The sequence below is a fragment of the Cavia porcellus genome, unplaced genomic scaffold (assembly GCF_034190915.1).
Source record: "Cavia porcellus strain 051 isolate PalLab524CR breed Dunkin Hartley unplaced genomic scaffold, mCavPor4.1 scaffold_27, whole genome shotgun sequence".
Taxonomy (NCBI): domain Eukaryota; kingdom Metazoa; phylum Chordata; class Mammalia; order Rodentia; family Caviidae; genus Cavia; species Cavia porcellus.
This window is the reverse complement of record NW_026947510.1, coordinates 33,531,408-33,553,458: the sequence shown is the minus strand read 5'-3', so window position 1 is coordinate 33,553,458 and position 22,051 is coordinate 33,531,408. Positions and strand designations below refer to the sequence as shown.

General features: G+C 44.0%; 1 long non-coding RNA gene across 1 annotated transcript in view; it reads right to left on the bottom strand.

Moving 5' to 3' along the window:
• LOC101787842 (uncharacterized) overlaps window positions 1–6,913 on the bottom strand; it is a 133,315-nt gene extending 126,402 nt beyond the window's left edge. The window contains exon 1 of the long non-coding RNA XR_010043848.1: window positions 6,069–6,913. This is a non-coding gene — a long non-coding RNA (uncharacterized LOC101787842). The remainder of the gene's footprint in view (window positions 1–6,068) is intronic.
• Between the last annotated feature and the right edge of the window lie 15,138 nt (window positions 6,914–22,051).

Below are 22,051 nucleotides of genomic sequence, written 5' to 3'. Positions count from 1 at the left end.
GAATCACTGCTGAATTCTACAAGAAATTTAGAGAAGACCTACCACCACTACTTCTCAAAGTCTTTAATGAAATTGAAAGGGAAGCAATGCTTCCAAATTCATTCCTGGAAGCAAGAAATACCCTGATACCAAAATCAGAGAAAGACTCAACCAAGAAAGAGAATTACAGGCCAATCTCCCTAATGAACATTGATGCAAAAGTCCTTAATACGATACTGGCAGACTGCAGCAAATTGTCAAGAAGATTATATGTCATGATCAAGTGGGATTCCCCCAGGGATGCAAGGATGGTTCAACATACATAAATCCATAAATGTAACACACCATATTAACAGAACCAAGGTCAAAAATCATATGATCATCTCAATACATGCAGAGAAAGCTTTTAACAAAGTCTAGCACCCATTCATGATAAAAACTCTACAGAAAATTGGAATAGATGGTCTTTATCTCAAGCTGATAAAAGCCTTCTATGACAAACCAACATCCAACATCATACTAAATGGACAAAAACTCAAAACTATCTCTCTAAAATTAAAAATAAAACAAGGATGCCTACTATCTCCACTATTAGCCAACATAGTCCTGGAAACTTTAGCTGGAGCAGTTAGACAAGAGAAAGAAATAAAAGGAATAAAAATAGGAAAAGAAGCCAGGCATAGTGGTGCATGCCTGAAATCCCAGCACTCTGGAGGCTGAGGCAGGAGGATTGTTGCAAATTTGAGATCAGCCTGGGCTACAAGTGAGCTCAACACCAGCCTAAACTGCATAGTGAGACTCTGTCTCAAAAAGACCAAAAAAATATGAAAAGAAGACAAGCTATTGCTGTTTGCAGATGACATGGTATTCTACATAGAAGATCCCAAAAACTTCACCGAAAGACTACTAGATTTAAAAAGAAAATTCAATAACATCTAGTTACAAAGTCAACACACAAGCCAGACGTGGTGGCTCATGCCTGTAATCCCAGTACTCAGGAGGCTGAGGCAGGAGGATCGTTGCAGGTTCAAGACCAGCCTGGGCTACAAAGTGAGCTCAAGGTCAGCCTGAGCTGCATAGTGAGACTCTGTCTCAAAAAGACAAAAAAAAAAGTCAACACTCAAAAATCAATTGAATTCCTGTACACAAATAACAAACTCATTAAGACAGAAATCAGGAAACAACACCTTTTACATCTAAAAAAAATGAAATACCTAGGAATCAATCTATCAAAGGATGTAAGAGAACTCTACATTGAAAACTACAGTACTCTGAAAAGGAGATTGAAGAGGATATTAGAAAATGGCAGGATATCCCATGCTCTTTGGCAGAAAGAACCAATATAGTGAAAATGGTCATAATCCCAAAACTGTTATGCAGATTCAATGCAATACCAATACAAAATTCGAGAAAAACAATCCTAAAATTCATCTGGAATCAGAAGAGACCTCTAATTGCAAAGGCAATCCTGGGCAACAAAGACAAGACTGGGGTCATCAAAATCCCTGACTTGAAATTACACTATGAAGTTACTGTGGTAAAAACTGGTTCTGGAAAAAAGGTATTTAAAAGATTCAAAAATCAGTGAAACAGATTAGAGGAAGCAGAAAACAACTCCAGACACATTAAGCCACCTTATCTTTGACAAAGGTGCCAAATGCGTTCACTGGAAAAAAGATAGCCTTTTTAATAGACAGTGCTGGAAAAACCGGCTCTATAACATGCCAAAGATTAAAACTGAACCCATATCTTTCATCATGCACTAAGCTAAACTTGGACTGAACCCATATCTTTCATCATGCACTAAGCTAAACTTGGAATTGATTGAAGATTTTTTTTTGGTGGCAGGGATTGACCTCATAACTTTGTGCTTGCCAGGTAGGCACTGTGCACTGGGTTATACCCCTGGCCTCTAGAGCTATAGCCCCTGTCCTAAGATCTTAGTTTATTAAGACAGAAACATTAAGTATGCTGGAAGATAGAGAAATTAAAACTCTTGAAGACATTGGTGTAGGCCAAGTCTTTATAAACAAAACCTAGATTGCACAGGTACTATTTCAAAGAATCAACAACTGGGATCTTATCCTATTGAAAAACTTCTGCACAACCCAAGAAACCACCAACAGAGTGAAGAGACAACCCACAGTGTGGGAGAAAATGTTTGCCAGCTGTCCTTCAGACAAAGAATTGCTATTGAGAACATATAAAGAACTCAAAAAAATCAGTCCTCCAAAATTTAAAGACTCAGTCAAAAAATGGACACCTGAGATAAATACCCACTTCTCGGATAAAGAAATATGAGCAGTAAATAAATACATGAAAAATTTCCCAGCATCACTAATCATTGGGGAAGTGCAAATTAAAACAATGCTGAGATTCCACCTTCCCTAGAAAGAATGGTTATTATCAAGAAATCAAGCAATAACAAATGCTGGAGGGGCTGTGGGGAAAAAGGAACCCTTCTCCACTGTTGGTAGGGAAGTAGACTGGTGCAACCATTGTGGACATCAGCGTGGAGATTCCTCAAAAAACTAGGGCTAGATGTTCTACTCAACCCAGCTATTCCCCTTCTGGGTATCAACCCAAAAGAATTAAAAAATCATACCACAGTGATATATGTACACCCATGTTTATAGCAGCACGATTTTTAATAGCTAGATTTTGGAAACAGTTTAAATGTCCATTGACTGAGGAATGGTTAAAAAAGCTTTGGTATTAGCCAGGCATGGTGGCTCATGCCATATTCCCAGCACTTGAGAGACTGAGGCAGGAGGATCATTACAAATTTGAGACCAGTTAGCCAGAACTACATAGCAAGACCCTGTCTTTAAAAAAAGAAGACGTGGTATTTTTATACTATGGAGCACTACTCAACTATAAAGAAGGATAAATTGGAGACTTTTATAGGTAAATGGATGCAACTTTAGACCATACTCATCACTCTCAGATCAAGAAAACTCATGCAGATGACTGTTGAAAAGTCTCCACAGATGAATCAGCCCCCCTAAAGACAACTCTGAGGAGACAACACACAGAAAGCCCTGCTCTTGTCACTCTAGATGGTGACAGGTCTATGCACAGCTGAAGCCGAACAAACTCAGTACCCTGGAGCACCTTTCCTGAATAATTAATATTTTGTTACCCAATTTGGTTTCTAATATCCTACCTCCCGATAGTCTCACGATTTGCCTTAGGATTACAGTCTGTATCCCCAGTGTTGTAACCTAGTTTTAACCATTGTGCCTCATTTCTGTTTTGTATGCGCCGCTCAGCCACTCCCCTTCCTATCTTTCTAGGTTAAGTTTCAATTTCCTGAGAAAGCTGTAAAAGCCTTAGGTATCAGTTTCCTGTAACCCCCTCCCCTACCCCTCATCCGGCTATCTGTAATAAAATGGGCTGTTCTTTAAGAAATGCTCTCCTCTGTAAAAATTGTAAAATCTTACCTAATTGATATGTTAGCCATTGTTGCCCTCTACAAATAACAGATGTGGTGCTAAAATAAGCTAACAGGGGTTGTTAATTACTGCTAAACTTCTCTATTCTCTGCTGAGGGAAAAAAAGATGTTTGCCCAATCTAAACTTGCTTGTATGCAGGGAGACTTGCCTGTTAGCCCAACCCTTATCTGAACTTTGCTCTTCCCAATGTAATCACCGTGTTCCTGTCCTGCAGTGTGCCCCAGGCCCCCTCCTTGCATTGTGAGACCAGTAGCTGTTTGCAGTTTTACAAGATAAAAGCCCTGACATTTGGCTATCAGGTGCACAGTCTCCAAATTGGCTACCGGAGGCTGGGTCACCAGGCCTGGCCTAAAATAAAGCCTTTGCTCCCCAAATTTCAATTTCTTGCTTCCTTGGGTTTTATTCCAGGGGTCCGAGCTATCACACCCAGATGACTGGGAAGTTCCCCCCAAAAGTCATTTTCATTCTCTTCTACCTTGTTGTGATTCTTTGATTGAGTATCTAAACTTCCTTTCCTAAGATTGTCACTTTTATTCTGTGCTTGTCCCTGTTTAGGCTGCTTGGTGCCCAGGCTTGCCAAGCAATCTCAGGCCACTGGGAATTTCATATCAGCTTTATGGCACTGACCCTATAGTGAGTCTCAACTCCTCTCAATATAGAGTATATCTTTATTTTGATGCAATCCCAGGTTTGAATACTTACTTCATGGGGGGGAGTTATAAAATGGGAAGAGAAGGCTGGGCGTGGTGTCTCACATCTATAAGCCCAGCACTCAGGAGGCTGAGGCAGGAGGATTGCTGTGAGTTCAAGACCAGCCTGGACTACAAAGTGAGTTCAAGGTCTGCCTGAACTGCATAGAGATCTTGTCTCAAAAATACAAAAAGAAATAGGAATGAGAATGTTATACCAATAACAAATATGTCTGCCCTGAATTGTGTCAAGAAAGTGATTATTGTAAATGCAATGTAATTCCTCGTTCTGCTCCAGGTGTAACTGTGCCATAGACTATGAAGGGTCCCCAAGTAGCCTTCTAACTCAGTTCCCATCTGATCTAAGTTGCCTACAGGGAGCCTGTAATCCTATAAAGTATTCCATTAAGGATCTCACCCATTAGACATGGACATCTGGTTATGGGATTGTAAAGGACATGTGAATGTAAAAAATTTTAAAACATTTAAAGTGTATAAGCCTGCCACTATATTCAAAGTTGAAAAAAGGCAGGCTCAGCCTATTTCCGTAATTAGAGAGTGAGTAGTAAAATTCAGCTAGGCTTGGCATTTCAAAGCCAGCTGCACCATACAAGTATATCTCAGACCAAAGTGCACCTTGTTACGCTAACCCATTCCAAGGTTTCAGAGAGCTATCATCCAGAGACAGCTCAGTTCAGTCTAAGACAGTGACTGATTCCTCCCACTCACCCTAGACTTGACCATTCTACTACAGGATGGAAAGCCCCCAATTATCTTGCCTGAACCAAATCTGCCTAGCAACATATGACAAGACAATATATAACCAACTAAAGAAAGTTCTCTTATCAGCCTTCTGAGTACTTCCTGCTAGTCTTTTTGTACTTCCTGTTAACAACACATGTAAGTGTTTTATTAACCCCAAGACAGGGCTGATGATTTGGAACAGAGATTTCCATCAGTCCACCATCTTAATAAAGCTATTTGCCTTCCAAGTTCTTCAGTGTTAAGAGTCATCCATCTAATTTGGTGCTGTTTTCTGGAACAAATTAAGAGGCTTTGCAGGTTATATTCATAACTCCTTGTTGTTGGCTTCTATGTCCATTGACACAGTTATCACTGTCTGATATTATTTTTTACCTTTATTGCATCAAATGCTCCAAATTTAAAAAGCAATCAAGCATTAGCTGTGTACCAAGTGGAATATTAAGCTGTGGGAATATTAAGTTTTGTGTAACAGGCACAAAAGCACACCCAGAAGACATGAGATTCCGGAGTCTGGGACATTTCTTTTGTAGAGGGAGGTGGTGGTCTCACTTGCAGCCCAGGCTGGCCTTGAACTTTGGATTCTCCTGCCTCAGCCTCTGGAGCACTTGGGCCTCAGGTGTGTGCTGTCACACTGAGTTTATGACATTTTGGAGTCAAGTGCTTTTATTCTCACGATGAAGATGAGGAGCCAGCTTTAAGATAAATGAAGCTAGGTCAGCTCTGAGATTCTGTGCTACTGCCCAGGAGACCAAAATGAGGAACGCTGGCGTCAGCGAGGTTGTAGGTGAGTATCGAGAGGAAGAGGCCCTCAGCCAGGGTCTGGTGCTAAGGAAGCCAGAGCCTTCATCCTGATTCATGTTATGTAACAACAGTCAGAGTGCGGGCTGCTGTTGTGGCTTGGAGAGCAAGTGACTTTCACCTCTGTCTGTGTGATGTCATCTGGCTCCTTTCTTGATGGAATAGTCACTGCTCTTGATAAGTTTTTGGTTTTTTTGAGACAAGGTCTGGCTAAGCTGCTAAACTGCCAAGCTGCCAAGCTGTGCTAGAACCTGCAACCCTCCTGTCTTGGTCTCCCAAGTAGCTAGATAACAAGTGGGCACTACCACGCCTGGGTTCTTGTCAAGTTTTTAGATTAGTAAAGTCAGTGGCCTTCCCCAGAAGAAAAATAAAGCAACTCACCCATCTCTGTCTCACACAGGCGACGCACAGAGTCAGTCACTATGTGGCCACAAGGCTGGAACCCAGCCGAGATCTCTGGGGTCTTGCAGAAAAGTCCCTAGGCTCGGTCTCCAGTAGCAGGGGAGGAAAAAGATTACTGCGCTTGGACCAGGTGGATTTAGAAGAGCAGGAGCCCCTCATTCCTTCTCCACCGCCGCCCCCACCTGCTCGGCTGAATGGCCGCCCCCCACCCGCAGCAGATGTCAGCCAGGCAGGGCACGCGTTTCAGGGTCACTGTCACTGGTGGCGGGGGCTGTGGGCAGCACTTGGACAGCTCCGCCTCCCAGCCGGGCCGGAGTCCACTCCTGGGATCCAGGCTTCTCCTCTAAGGCCAGATCAGCAGGGAGGCGGCGCCTCCTGAGGAGCAGCTTCCCCTTCCTGCTCCTTCCTTTGGCCGCCGGGTGACCTTTCAGGGAGGTGGTGAGCCAATAGCAGCAAAGCTCTCCTGCAATCTTTTTCTTCTTTTGCTTTTGTTTTCAAAGACGGGGGCTTGCTACATAGTCCAGGCTGCCCTCGACCTCTAGACCAAAGCCCCTGGGTGCGCGGGGTCCGTGCTCCGGCGGAGCCAGAGAGCGCAGCGCACTTCATCGCAGCAGCCGCGAGGGGGCAGTGTGGCGCCGAGGCTGTCACTGCAGCGCCGCCGCGAGGGACAGCAGTCAGTGGCCTCTTCCATACTGCGCTCAGCAGGGCTGCCACGGTTGCAGACTCTAAAGTGCTTTCCACAGCAAAATTCGTCCGGAAGCGTTTTTCACCTCCCTCCTGTTTGCTGAGTGGTGGCCAAGGCTACATAATATTCGGACAAATCTGTTTTCAATCTTCTGTGGGGTGCACGGCCTAGCAGATGTACTTCTTTGAGGTTTTTTGTTTTTTTTTGGGGGGGGGGTCTTTTGCTTTTGTTTTTGAGACAGTCTTGCTATGTAGTCCAGACTGGCTTTGAACTCAGAGGAATTCGCCTGCCTCAGCCTCCGGAGTGCAGAAGTGACAGGCATGGGCCAATATGTCTGGCACAAATTTCCAATTGTATGTTCTTTATGCCCAATGTTTGTTTCTTTGTTTGTTTGTTTGTTTTGGAGCCAAGGATCAAACTCAGCCTTGCACTTGCCAAGCAGGCACTTGTGCCACTGAATTAAGCCCCCAGTCTTTATGCCCAATTTTTCGGTTTCCCATTTCTTCTTGTTTTCTTTTTGGTACCAGGAATCAAACCCACAATCTCGCTCTTCCTAGGCTCAGCTGTACCACTGAGCTATATTCCTGGCCCTTTCCCTTTTCCCTTAATATTTTATTTTGAAACAGAATCTCCCTAATTCAGAGTAGCCCAGGCTGGGGTCAAACTCAACCCTCTTGCCTCAGCCTCCCAAGTGTTACAATTATAGGCATGCACAGTTCTGCTGGATTTGTTGTTTCCTTTTGGCTACCCGCAAATGCTGTGACTTTGGTATGTGTGTGAGCATCCTGACTTGCTCTGTCCTCTAAGGGGGGGTCCATGCCACGCTGGCTCTCCCAGGGTCAGGCCCTGGCTGCACTGAGGCTGGCCGGAAGAGGAAACGAAGTGAACACCCTGGTGCAGCCCCTGCAGAGCACACGCTCAGGCTGCAGGGTGCCCTGGCCCTCATTTCCAGCTCCCAAAATCACTGAATTTGTTTCCCACATTTTTAATAAAAGCAGAGGACTGAAGTTAGAATCGGAAACTTGGGGATTTTAATGACTTCCTCAAATTTGAACTGTTGAGAAACATAGTTATTTCTAAGAACTTTTAATATGTTCTTTCAGGAATAGCTTTTTATCTCTCAGAACTTTTCTTGGGTAAAAAGGGCGTGGATTTCTAAATATTACATATCAGGCTGGAGGAGAGAAAATCCCAAGAAAAGCCGTCCCGAGCCTCATGGGCCAGGGCTGGTGGCTGCCGACAGCCTCACGGAATTCAAAAGCTGCAGCCAGTGGAATGAAATAGAAGCCAAACATTAGCAAACCCAATGCCACTAATCTTTTACTCTACTCTTATTTATTTCATAACCATTTCTTATTATTTTGCTACAAATCTTTAAAATCTCAGAGTTTCATCAAATTACTAAATCATAAAAATGAATTACACACTGGGGGTTGAAGCACACACTTGTAATCTCAGCTCTCAGGAGTCTGAGGCAGGAGGTTGTCTTCAAGGCCACCGTTGGCTACACATTGAGACCCTGTCTCAAAAAGAAAGAGACAAGCCAGGGTGGTGGCGCATGCCTATAATTCCAGTACTGGGGAGGCCGAGGCAAGAGAATGATTGTAAGCTCAAGACCAGCCTGGGCTGCAAAGTGAGCTCAAGTCCAGTCTGAACTGCATAGCAAGACACTTTCAAAAAAACAAAACAAAATGAACAAATAAAAGAACAACAACAACAAACAAAGAAAAGCAGAAATTACTTCATAATTTAGTCTAATTTTGGATTGCACAGGTACAATGAGCTGGCTAGACAAGCAGACTTGTATGAGCCAGGACAGAGATGTAGCTGTGGAGGCCACTGACAGCAGCATGAGCTTTCATGGAACTCTGAACTCAGTCCTTGCAGTTTTTAGACCAAGGTGCACACTGCATGGGTATGGACAGTGCTGCCATGGTGTCACAGCACAGGAGGGACCCAACTTGGATACAGGCCCAGCTGATCAATGCTCAGATTCATGAGTTTATTAATATGATCACTTTTCTACTTGTTTTAAATAAAGCTATGTGTGGTGATACACACCTGTAATCCCAGCACTCCAGAGGCTGAGGCAGGAGGACCACTAGGTAAAGTCCAACCTGGGCTACAAAGTGAGACTCTGTCTTTCAAAACACCTCAAAACATCCTTGAAAAAAAGCTGTAAGCAAAAAGAAAGTCAAATCCCTTCTGCCTAGCACTCTGAAAGTCTGATTTCCTCTCCACTTGGTCTCTTCCGAAGACCTGGGCTCACAGAAGCAGCCAGACCAACCTGGTGAACAAAGCCCAGAACCACCCAGCAGGGTTGACCTTGCGGGAAAGAAGAACAGAAGTGGAGAGAGAGGGGGAACAAGGGAAAGAGGAGAGGGACGGGAGGAAGAGAAGAGCAACAGGGCCGCAAGCAGGGCCCAGTCAGCAGCCCCTGAAGGCCATGCTGGGCGGCTGCCCATTGCTGCCCAACAGCCAGGCGCCGTCCCTCCAGTTCAATGTGACTGCCTGGCAGGTGAGTGCTGAGGTGTCCTGGGCCCCCCAGCTTCCAGCTCTGTTCTCTTGTTCATCTCACCACCGTATTTTTTTTCAGGTTCATAAATGGTTTTGTACAGAGAGATGAAATACAATAACGAAATGTCCACTCAGAAGCACAGCAAAAGATGCCAAGAAGCACAGGAAACATTCTACATCAACCATTATGAATAGGAGATGGGAAGGAAGCTGAGGGGCCATGTCCACTCTGGGGACATTTGTATTTCCAGAGCTACTGATTTTTTCACAAAAAAGTTTTCAGTAGTGAGGACTGAACTCAGGCCTTTGTAGTGAGTGACACCCCACCCCTTGTTAACAGAATTAATTTTGACTTAGGGTCTCACTAAGTCACCAGTTGCTCAGGCTGGGCTTGAACTTGTGATCCTCCTACTTCAGCCTCTGGTATGCACCAGCATACCTGGCTTGTTCTTGTTCATTTTGTTTGCAGTGCTGGGGATCAAACATTGGGCCTCTTCTATGCTGGGCAAATGTTGTAGCACTGTATACCCTATATATACCCCTGGCTCTCAGATATTTTTTTGAGATAGGGTCTCACTATGCGATTCAAACTGGCCTTGAACCCAGTATGGAGCCCAGGCTGGCTTCGACACAAACTCATGGTAATCCTCTTGCCTCAGCCTCCTAAGGGTTGGGATTAAAGATTTTTATTGATTATACTAGTAGCTTCTTTCTTTCTTTTCCTGTTTTTGGCTTTTTGAGACAGGGTCTCTTTATGTAGTTCAGTTTAGCCTCAAACTCACAGCAATCTTTCTGCCTCAGCCTCCCTAGTGCTGGGATTACAGACCCCTTGTCCAATAACAGAGCCAATAGCACTAGACCTTTTAAATAGCACTAGACTTGTATAGAATTGTCATATTTATGTGTATTTATGTACAAATTTTTAATAGATAATGTTACTTAAAGAACCTTAAACTGAATGTGCCAGTTATGAATGGGGTGGGGGAAGAACACTAAACTCCGGTGCCCCAGGGCCCCAGGTGAGAGCACAGGGAAGGCCCCGGAAGGGAGGCCCAAGTGCTTTCACTGACCTCATAGACTGCAGCTCAGCAGCCCTGGACTGAGCAACACTTACCTGAGAAGACACAGGGACATTAATTTCAATTGTTTATTACTGAAATACTAGGGATTGAACCCAGGGCCTTTACACTGAGCTACATCCCCAGCCCTTTTTATGAGACGGAGCCTCACTAAATTGCTAAATTGCCCATGCTGGACTGGAATTTGTGGTCCTCCTGCTTCAGCCTCCCAGCAGTTTCAATCGTGTGTCCAGTTGCTCCTGGGACCTGGCCCTAGGCATTTCACCACACATACCTTTGTGTGGCAGTTAAAAGAGTCCTGTCCCCCACCCAGGACAGACGGCAGGTGCTTGATCAGTGTCTTGATTTCAGAGCCCCATGCCACATCAGGGCAGGACCAGAAACGGTGTCCCTCCCACCACCTCACCTTTAACTTTCGATGTTCCGGGCAGGGCTGAGCCCAGAGCCGGCTGCAGGGACCCCAGGGCTCCATGTAGAGGGGCTGAACAGGGCGGGAGGGCACCGGCTTGGCCGCGGAGGTGAACTGTACCTGGCCGAGAGAACTCCTGACACTGCTTCTATCCAGTGAATCTGAAATGTTTATAATGGACACGTTGATTTCGTGAAGGAAAAGAATCGGTAAAGAAGTTAGCACCCTCCACGGGAATGAATCAGGCTGGACAGTTGGATGGACGGGAGCCCACGATGCTGGCGGGGCCTGTAGAATGACTGACCGCTCTACACAGTAAGAGAAACTGCAGAAAACGGCAGACAAAGAAACTTCATATCAGTTTTCTTCTAATATTCTATGTACTCCCCAATTGTATCAAAGAGTTTTTGAATTTTTATTCATCCTCTTTTTTCTGAGACAAGGTCTCACTATGTAGTTCTGCCTGATCATGAACTCCTGCCTCAGGATTCCAGGGATTCCAGATGTGTACCATCACACCTGGCTGTTATTTATTTTTGTACCATGGACTGCATTTAGGACTTTCACACTAAGCTATAACCCCAGCACTGCTCCCACCTTTTAAAAAAAAATGATACTGGGTTTTACCAGGTCCCTGAATTACCTAGGCTGGGCTTGAATTTGCAGTCCTTCTGATTCAGCCTCCTGAGTAGCTGGTGCAAGGCTTCTGCCCTAGGATAAATTACTGAGTATTATGGTGGTGGTCTAACACGGTGGAAGGCCAATGACCTCCTCCTCCTCCTCCTTTCCCCTTCAGCCCTAACTGCAACTTCCTCTTTCCTTTCACATGCATGAAGAAAATTTCAGTCAGTTCCTCATTCATCAGCAGTGCCAACCCCAAACTACGCCTCTGGTCAGAGGTTATATAATCTTCTTCCTCATTTTTGTCCGGCCAGAGGAGAGGCCCAGCCCCTTGAGTTGTACACTCCTCTCCACATCTTCAGTAAAGGCCTCTTTTCCATGATTTTTGTCTCTCTATTGTGCTGGAAAACCTAACAGCTGGGATTACAGGTGTGTGCTACTGTGCCTGGTGATTTTAACTGTTTACTAGTTTCAAGATGTCTCTGTGCCAGGAAGGTTGGATGTGTTGACAAACATCAGTTTTAAAAATCACAGAGCCAGGCTGGGCATGATGGAGCATATCTGTAATCCCAGCACCTGGGAGGCTGAGACAGGAAGATCACTGGGCCTTTCTTGTAGCCTTGGTGAGCTACAGAGTGATTCAAGGCCAGCTTGAACTTCATAGCAAAACCTTGTCTCAAAAGATAAAAAGGGGCTGTTATGGTTGATACACTGTGTCAACTTTAAAAGTTTAAAAACTTAACTAAGAGACTTGGGGAAGCACGGTTCTTTCTTTGTAAACATCCTCATTTTGTGCAAGAAGAGGGCAAGGAGATTTTGTGTAGAATATAAAGGAGAGAAAGATATTTGCTCTTCTCTCATTTTGTTCTGGCTGCTTTGGCTGGCTGCTGCCTTGAAATGTTGCCCTGGTGACATGCCACTCTGCCTTGAAGCAAACTGATGGTGGACTGAAACTTCCATAAACCATGAATTAAATAAATCTTTCCTTCCTTCATTTTGGGTGTTGGGTATTTTGTCTTAGTAATGAGAGAAAACCAAGACAGAAGCATTGCTTTAGCCTCTTCCTCCGTCCTGATATTTTTGAAGCATCTATCCTGGTTTTTGTCAGGTGTCTGGAGCCAAAACAGCAAAGTGCTGCAGAGATAAGAGATAAGAGATAAGATCTCTGGGAGAAATGGAAGAAATGATCTGGATAACATGAAAGTGATGCTGCTGCCCAAAGGATGGCAGCTTGATTCTGATGAAAGGGCTGTACTGGTCCCACTATTGTCTGGATTGGAGTTTGAGTACAGAGGAAGAGAACTCTTGTTATGGCCAAATTGTGAGAAAACTCATGAGAGGCCGTGTCTTGAAAAGCAAGCAAGCTGTATTAGAAGCTGGTGGGTGACAGAACAAAAAGGCGCTGAAGCTTTCAATCTTTGTTCTTACTGAACTTTTACACAGTTTTACAAGGGTCACAAGTTCCTCAGTTACCATAGCAACCACATCATTTCATTGGAATGTGACAAGATCCTTATGCAATCCCTTTTTATAAACATCTGGTCTGTGTTCATGGCACAGGATGTGAGCAACAGTCATCATGACCACTGTGTGCTAAAACTTCCTTATCTAACTGCTTTTTGTGGAGTTTAGGGTTAATTAGAAGGGGTTTCAGGAATGAGGTCATTTGAAGTTTAACTACAAGCTAAGACAGAGACTAAAACATAAAATGGAGTCACAGCTGCTCTTCTACTCTGACAAGTGATGGACTGTGAACTCTGTGACACGCATGCAGATACTGATGGGAACCTCACCCTCCACTGCCCTTGGCATAAAGCAGATGAGATGTTGTGGGCTACAAATTCACAATGGACAATTCTGCATATTTCCCTAAGGGAAAAAAATGGATTCTTGGGATTGTTGGTATCATCCAGTTGAGATTTCCCATTAATTCTTTAGGGAATGGACCATCAGATAATCAAATATACTCACTTTTGCAAGATATTTGTCAGGAAATACGCAACTTTTCCAATTTACTTACACTCAAATTTTCTCTCTATACCCCTGCTGCTGTGCTTCCTGCAGTACCCACCCCCTCCATACTGAGGACTCAGATAGAAATGATCTCCAACCTTCCCTTCTCTCAAGAAAGCCAAAGTATAGTAACATGAGACTATAAACACAGGCATTATACTTTGCAGTCACTGAAGATACAGACTTAGAACACCCAGCTCATAAACATAGTATGCACACACAGCTTTAATCTTTCACTCTTGAAATAATTGAGGCAGAGTATGTTTGCGAATTGTTATGGTTTATACATCATGTCAACTTGAGAAGTCTAGAAGCTTAACTAAGTGACTCAGCAGCTCTACATCCTGGGGTGTAGTTACCATTCTAGGATGTTGTTCATTGTGTCAATCAAGAAGGTCAGAAATTTAACTAAGTTATTCAGCAGGGGTCCAGGGCCCTTAATTTGTAACATCCTCAGCCTGTGCAAGAGGAGGGTGCCCAGATGATAAGTGCTACACCCACCCCACGGAAGTGGCCTACATACAGTAAGAGGCAAATGAGGAAGGACTGATTGCTAGTTCTTTGGAGGAGCCCATCTTTGCCCTCAGCTCAGATGTCACCTGGCTTCTGGCATAGAATGTTTAGCTTTTGCCTGGGACTCTTCAGCCTTCATCGTAAACTCTTCAGCCTTTTGCTGTAGATTGCTCACTGTTCCATCACAGACCCATCAACCTCTTGCTATGGACTTACACAGGACCCTGCAGGAAGCTCCAGTCCTTGGACTGGACCCTCCAGTCTCGAGTGAGCAGACACCTTCTGCATGCTCCCTCATCCAACTTTGTGACTGATGATTGAAAGCCAATCTTATAATTTCTTATGCATTTGTATATCTTTTGTTATATCTGTTCCCTATTAAAACCTGACTGATACAGATTTTTTGGTATTTGGTTTCTAGAGAAACAGAATTATAATAATGGTATTCTTTAATGGCTTCAGGCTTCTTTAATGGCTTCCTGGCTCTACAATTTTGATAAGACCTAAGACACCATTGTCTCTTCTTCTACATCTGTAGTGTACACTTGTGAGGGTGCTTGTAATCCCAACTATTTGCTTCTTTTCTCTGTCCTTTTTTCTTTTGAAATCCCCAAAACCCTAGTCTTGAAAACTTCATTTATCTTATGGCCTATAAATTATGTTTTAGATACCCAGTTAGCAGTTAGACCTCAAACAGCAACTGAACTTTGGCCAAATCCCCAAAAAGTCTCCTTCTCTCCTTTAATTAACCATAAAGACTATGGAAAGGGAAACAAATGGGTTTATCTCAAAGCACCAAACTGCCTGGTGCTCACATTCTGTGTGTCAGTTAACCAGATGTGTAGGAAGGTCTCATAACATTCCAAAGCAATGACAGGGCTGCAAAGGTGGTATCCATAGAAACCTCCCGAACTGGTGAAATCATGCAGGGATTTATAATGGAATGGATTTATAATGTTAGCCTGCTAACAAATAGACAGCTATTATAATGGCAAATGGATTGAACATTGAAGTTTGAAATAAATCTCACTTGTTTCTGAAACTTGATGTCCCATGGGTAAATTTCTTGAGCATGCCATAACATGTCAAACTGCAGTGACTATGAATTTGCCTCCTTTAACCATATGAACTACATTTGTGGTTATACAGCAAAATCTAAAATAAACCAGAAAATTGTATGCAGTAATTAAGCAATTTTACCTCAGGGGAGAAAATTTAAAAGGGGCAGGGTGAAAAATACAGAAATGGAACAATAAGAAGACATTAGAATCAAGGATGAAGGACAATGACAGATTATGCAAACTATAAGAAACTGGTGAAGAAGACAGGAGGGAAACAGAGAAGGAAGATATAAAAACAAGAAAGGAACAGAAGAACAAGGCTGAGCATGGTGGCGTGTGACTGTAATCCTAGCACTTGGGTCCCTGGGGCAGAGGGATCACTATATCATTGAGGCCTACATAGTGGGCTACATAGTGAAAGCCTGCCTCAAAAGGACTAGAAACAATCAAAGAATAAAAAAGATCAACTATAAGACACCTAGAAATTATGTTCATAATCATATAAAAACGAAATCATCAAGAAAAAGCAAAATAAAATCAGACAAGAAAGAAAAAAGAAGTAAAACATGCCCCCTTCAGGGCATATCTCTGCGTCATTGGTAGACAGTGTGAGCAGAGTCTAGATCAGCTGATTAATCCCAGTGAGCTCGTTATACCTTTACAGGATAGTGGGTAATCACAGCAAGACTGCACCATTAGTTCACTGAAGTTCTGGCTAGTCTCTGGCTATGAGGCTATAAACAGATTTCTTCAGCCTGTCGCACTTTGTGAGCCTCTTGCTGGCTTTAACTCAGCTGCCTTACCTGACAGTACGGCTGCTAGATGGAGCCAGCCCAAAGATGCTCTGACTGCTGATTTCAGTTGGTTCCTCTCCACAGTGGCTACTGGGCAATTTCCCTCTCTCATGGGATGTCTGAGCCTGAATAAGGCACCAGCAGTCAGTTATGCCCCTGCTATGTTGCACTGATGCATCTCCCCATGGAGGCCTCTGCAGTTTCAACTAGTCACTGTGATTCTTAAGGTTTGAGTTACTCCTCCCAGTGAGTCTCAGCTCAGGGAGAAAGCACTTCCTTGTTCTTTGTTGATGTCTCCTTCTTCACTCTCCATATGTCTTTCAAATCTCATTTCAGTGGCTCTTGGGGACCCAGTTACCTCCTTTTTCCTTCTTCATATTGCTATATTCCAGTATTTTGACACCAAATCTCCGAAACATTCTTTCTCTGCTGCTTGCCACTTTGTAATCTTTCTGGAAGTCTTTGGCTTTATTTTCTATCACTGGAATTTGTCAGAGCATATGTTATCAAGGAATAGATATCTCTTCCCAAATAGATACCTCTATTTGGGAAGAATGATAGAAGCATCTATGGAAATGAGTAAGTGGTATTAAAAAGTAACATCCTTTATGTAGCATATGTGTATGTCGGGGTGTTGGGGACTGAATCCAAAAACTTTTCCTCTTTTTAACTTTTTTTGTTTTTTAATACAGGACAATATTATGTACTTCAGGCTGTCCTTGTATTGTGGTGATAACAGATGTGTGTCACTACACCCACTTCCATAAACATTTTTGAAATAGAGTTGGGTGTGGTGGTCTACACTTGTAATCCCAGCACTCAGGAGGCTGAGGAAGGAGGATCATTTTGAGTTTGAGACCAGCATGGGCTACAAAGTGAGCCGGCCTCAACTGCATAGTGAGAATTTGTCTCAAAAAGACAAAAAAAGAAAAAGAAAATAGAAAGCTAAAATACTTGTATCCCTACATTGAAAGAAGGCTAGAATCATAGATCTTGTTTTGGGCAAATCTGGAAGAGGTTGAACTCACGAGGAGGAGCACAGGGCCACTTGCTGGTCACTACTGTGCTGTACTCACAAATGTCTCATCTCCAAGCCGAGCGTCAGGAAGCCTCTCTGCTTCTGTGCACTATGTGGCCAGCCTTCGAATGGGTCTTAGGGATCCTCCTATGTGTAAGGAAGAATCTTATTTTGATTGATTGATTGATTGATTGACTGATTGAGTACCAGGGACTGAACTGGGAGCCATACCACCGAGGTTCATCTTCAGCTTGTGTTTTCTTTTCTTTTCTTTTTTATTTTGAGATAAGGTCTCACTGTGCAGTTCTGACTGGGCTTGAACTCAGTATGTATCTCAGGCTCACCTTGAATTCTCAATCCTCCTGCCTCAGCTTCCCAAGTGCCGGGATAATGGGCATGCACAACCAAACCCAACTCTTTTTTTTTTTTAAATTTTGTGACAGAACCTTGCAAAATTGCCCACACTAGGTTCATTCTTGCAGTCCTTTTGCCTCAGTCTCCCAGAAGGCTAAGAATACAGGTCTGAGCTACTCTGCCTGGCTAGAAACTCTTATTTTAATTTAAAGACCTAATGTCTTCTCTCAGGTATGATGGCCTCTGCCTATGGTCCTAACAATGGGAAGGGTAAGGCTGAGGCAGAAAGACTGAGCCCAGAAGTTCAAGTCCAGACTGGGCCGTGTGGCAAGGCCCCAGTTCAGAAAAGAGAGAAGAGGAAGTGTAGAACGTAGCTCAGTTTCAAAGCACTTGCTTTTGCGCGTGGTGGTAGAGGCCTATAATCTTTGCCCTTGGGAGGCTGAACAAGGAAGACTGCAGTGAGTTTGAGGTCAGCCTGGGCTACATATGAAACCCAGTCTCAGAAAAACAAAAACAAAAATGTTCCAAAAGCTCATGATGGGACAGGGAGGAGTCACAAGAAGCCAAAAAGCAAGCTGCACAAGCCATGCAGGGTCCAGAAGAGAGAAGTCAGATAGCATCTGTAGTGCACGGGCTGAGAATCAAGAACTCTCCCTGCCCCCACCGGCCCCATAAGCATCTGGCTAGTTCAGAGGACAGGCTGAGTTGAAACAACTGAGGTACAAAAAGCCACTGAATGCTCGTATTGTTTGGTTGACTATGCAGGCCTGGGGCTGGTAGTCTGAGCATCTACAGAGAAGATAACACTATGCAATATAACAAACATGGGGGATTCCTTCTACCTTGTTTGTAAGGTCCAATATTGTTCTCACTATTTCATTTTGTTCCAATTAATTGTTTTGCTTTATTCAATGTTCTGTTTTGATTGGTTTTATATGGTTTTGTTTTAATTTGATTTTGCTATATCTGATAGAATGGACAACTGTTGTGAAGATAAGATATACTATGGTAGTTGTTCATTTTTCGTATTATCCTGCTTTGATGTTCTTTACCAATTTCACTGCTTTGTTTTGATTGGCTTTATTCTGTTTTGTTTTGTTGAGTTTTATTATCTTTAAAATAAAATATGAAAAAATTAAAATTTTAAAAAGAGCTCAGTATGAGAGTCTCATAAGGACATCACTGAACTGAAGCTGCGTGGCTTTATATTGGTAGAATCAGGAAGCCAGAATGAAGGGCAGGAACTCAGGTAGGGACAGGGGAGACTGGACGGTCAGGAGGTCTGTTACACAACTGAGCTTTGGCCAATCTAGGGGATAAATGAGAGCCTGAGGAGGAGAGGGCCAGAGCATTGACCCCTTCAGGCAATGCATTTTGATCCTACTTGGGTTTGTGGACCTATAGGCTTTTTAGTCTCTAACCAGGCAATCTCGGAGGTTTGGGGTATATGGCTCCAAAAGTTCCTTACCCCTGGGTATCCATTTTGTGCCTACCTCCGGTCAGTGCCCTCACAATTTTTTCTTCTTTTTGAGACAGGGTCTTGTTATATAGTTCTGTCTGGTTTTGAACTCACTAACCCAGGCTCACCTTGACCTCAAGGAGATCCTCCTGCCTCACTCAGGAGAGTGCTGGAATTACAGCCATCACCACTATGCCCATCAAGACATACATTTGCAGAACCACTGCAGTGCCTTCCTACAGGATTTGGTTAGTGTTTTTTAATGAATTAAGGACTACAATTTTCTGATCTCTATTTAGAAATGGTTTTGCAGCTTTATGGAAGGAGTCCAGGGTTATACATGTGGTGCAAAAGTGCTGTAACTACTGAGTCACCCAACCCTTCCATTACTATTATTACTATTATTTGTGAGTTTTTGTTTGTTTCCTTTTTTGTTTATCTATTGTTTGAGATAGGATCTCACTATATAACATAGGCTGGCCACAAACTTTTGGTGATCCAACTCCGTCAGCCTCAGCAGTTCTGGGATTACAAAAGTGTACCAGTAAACCTAGCTTGTTTTTGGTTCTTTTTTGAGAGAGGATCACTCTGTAGTTCATGCTGGGCTTGAACGCACTGTGTAGCTCAGGTGGGCAGTGAAGTTACAGCAGTTCTCCTGCTTTATCCTCCCAAGTGCTGGGACTATAGGCATGCACTTTGATGGCCAGCAATTATTACTATTATTTGATCCAGTATTTAAATTTACAGAATGTTTTTAAATTTTAAATTTCCTTTTTAAGACAAGATTTTGCCAAGTAGTCCCAAGTGGTCTTGAAGTGCCTCTGTAGCCCAGGTTGGCCTTGAATGGCAGCAATCCTCCTGCCTCAGCCTCCCATATGCTGGGATTATAAGTGTACATCTCCATGCTTTTTTATTGTTTTTAGTGTCCTGTCATAATGCATGGTGTTCAGGCATTGGATTCACTGTTTCTTAGGAATCTGTTAAGGCTTGATTCATGTTTTTGCACAGAACTGACTGTATTGATGTTCCACGTGTTCCATCCATTGACTGTATTGATGTCGAATGCATCCTCTACATGTTGAATATAATGTTCTTATAGATTAGCCAGGTGTGATGGTTCACACATGTTACCCCAGCACTTAGGAGGATGAGGCAGGAGGATAACTACAAGTTTGAGGCCAGCCTGGGCTACAAAGTGACTTCAAGACCCCCCTGAACAGCATAGTGAAACCCTACCTCAAAAAGATAAAACAAATAAACAAAACAAAAATAAATTCATAACATCATACATGTGAATTTTCTTGCTTATTTTTTTCTTTTTCTTCTTTTATGCTGAGTATGGACTCAGGACTTGTCCATGCTAGTTAAGTCTACCAGTGAGCTGTTTCTAGGTGTTTGTCAGTTTTCTTCTTTATTGGCGGTACTGAGGACCCAACCCAGAACTGCTCTACCACTGCACTACATCCTCACACCTTTGTATTTTGAGACCAGGTCTTGCTGAATCACCAGGTGAGCTTTCACCGTGCCCCTGTGTGTTGGGCCAGTGGGGTAGGAACTTGAAGGCCCGGTTCCTGTACAGGCTGAGGGGTGGAGCTGCAGGGAGAGGTGGGCACCACTTTCTGGCTGTCTGAATGTTGGCAATGCTTGAGTGGTGAGGTCAAGGCTGGGGAAGGCCGAAGTCACCAGCTGCTGGCAGAGACAGTGCCCCTCCAGTGCCCCGGAGCCACCTTCCACCTCTGCCACTCCTCACCTTCCTGGGGAAGGAACCCAGGACCTCCACACTGAGCTCCATCCCCAGGCAGTTTTACATCTTGTGAGATGGGCTTTTGCAAAGTTTTCCAGGCTGGGCTGGGAACTTGCAGTCCTTCTGCCTCAGCCTCCTAGAGCATTGAAATGATGGGCCTGCAGCACTATACCCAGTTTCAGGGGACTGCTTTTGCTAAATCCAGTGGCCACGTGGTATAGGGAACCCAGCCAAGAGCCCTGATTGTGTCTAGAATGCCATGAGAAAAACTAAAAAACAGAGACTAGTACCATATTCCAACAATGGCTGGGAAGTCAGTGTCTCTGGTCCGAGTTCCTCCACTCCCAAAGCAGCCACTCTTTATTCCTCTATAGCGTGGATAGGTGGGGCTAGCAAAGGATCACTGTTCCTCGGAAGACTCAGGCTCAAGAGGGCATAGACAAGAATGCACAAGTCTTATGCTTTGAAGTATCTTGACCTGGAGTATAATCCAGGTCCCCCCCCCCCCAACTGGCCCAACACACAGGGTCACAGTGAAATTCTTGAGATAATTCAAGAAGGCGTAGATGATCTTATGCTTAGAAGTGTCAATGGGAAATCTCAGATGGGTGGTACCAATAATCTCAATTCTTCCTTTTATCCCATAGGGAAATCTGCAAAATTAGCCATTGTGACTCTGTGGTCCCCAACAACATGGTCAACAATGCGGATGAGAAGACATCTGGTGGCGAATTGCTGGAGCCGTGCCTTGGCCTGGCCATCGCTGTCTGCGGGGTCCTCGCTCCAGGCTGCCCTCCGCTCTGCACAGTCTCAGCCCTGGACACCAGCGCAGCTCACTGTGCTGCCCAGATCTGCACACCTGTTCTGTCCTAAGTACAGTTTCCCTGCTCCCTGCATGCAGCCGTGTCCTCTGCAGAGCTCTCAGTCTGTTTGGGAGAAGGAGCAGCGCTGTCCAAGTTTGCGTTTCCTTGGGTGACCTTCTTCTGGCCTAGTGTTCTCACTCAGATCACTTACATTTTATACTTCTATCACTGTGTGAAGATTTTCAAGTTTTTTTGAGGGGGAGTTGTTTTGTTGTTTTAGATGGTAGTGGGGACCCAGCAACATGGTCTTTGAAGCTCGCTTATACATCAAGCTCACTACAGCTGTCTTCACACTTCTCTCCTTGTACTTGGAATATTCTGCCTCAAAGTTTATCTTGTGAGTTAGGGCTTAGTTAACCTGCATAGAGTATGAACCCACAAAAGCAAATGCACTGTCTGCTGCATTCCCCCTTAGGGCGTTGAGTGACATACATGGCTTTAGTAGCTGTCTGGGTGCCACCCAAACGTGGAAGCCACACTTCGATTCCAAGTTGAATTCAAAGAATATCAACCAAGCTACTTGGACCTGTAAGCCCAGGGCTTGACAGCATGAGAGAGAAGGATCACAGTCTTGCCTGCCTGGGGAATATAGTGAGACTGTGTCTCAAAATAAAAACCAAAAGGGGTCTGGAGAGGATGGCAGAGCTGTGAGCAGCAACAGAGCAACCTTTGGAGATTCAGAATCCAACACTGGAGAACAACAGAGAGAAGTAGGAAGGTGGATCCCTGGGAGCCAGGAAGGATCTGAAGGGCAAACTGGAGCCCACGGAGAAGGTGAAGAAATGGACTCCAGTGAAGACAAAGGAGAGGGCGCTCTGCACTGTCTCCCCAG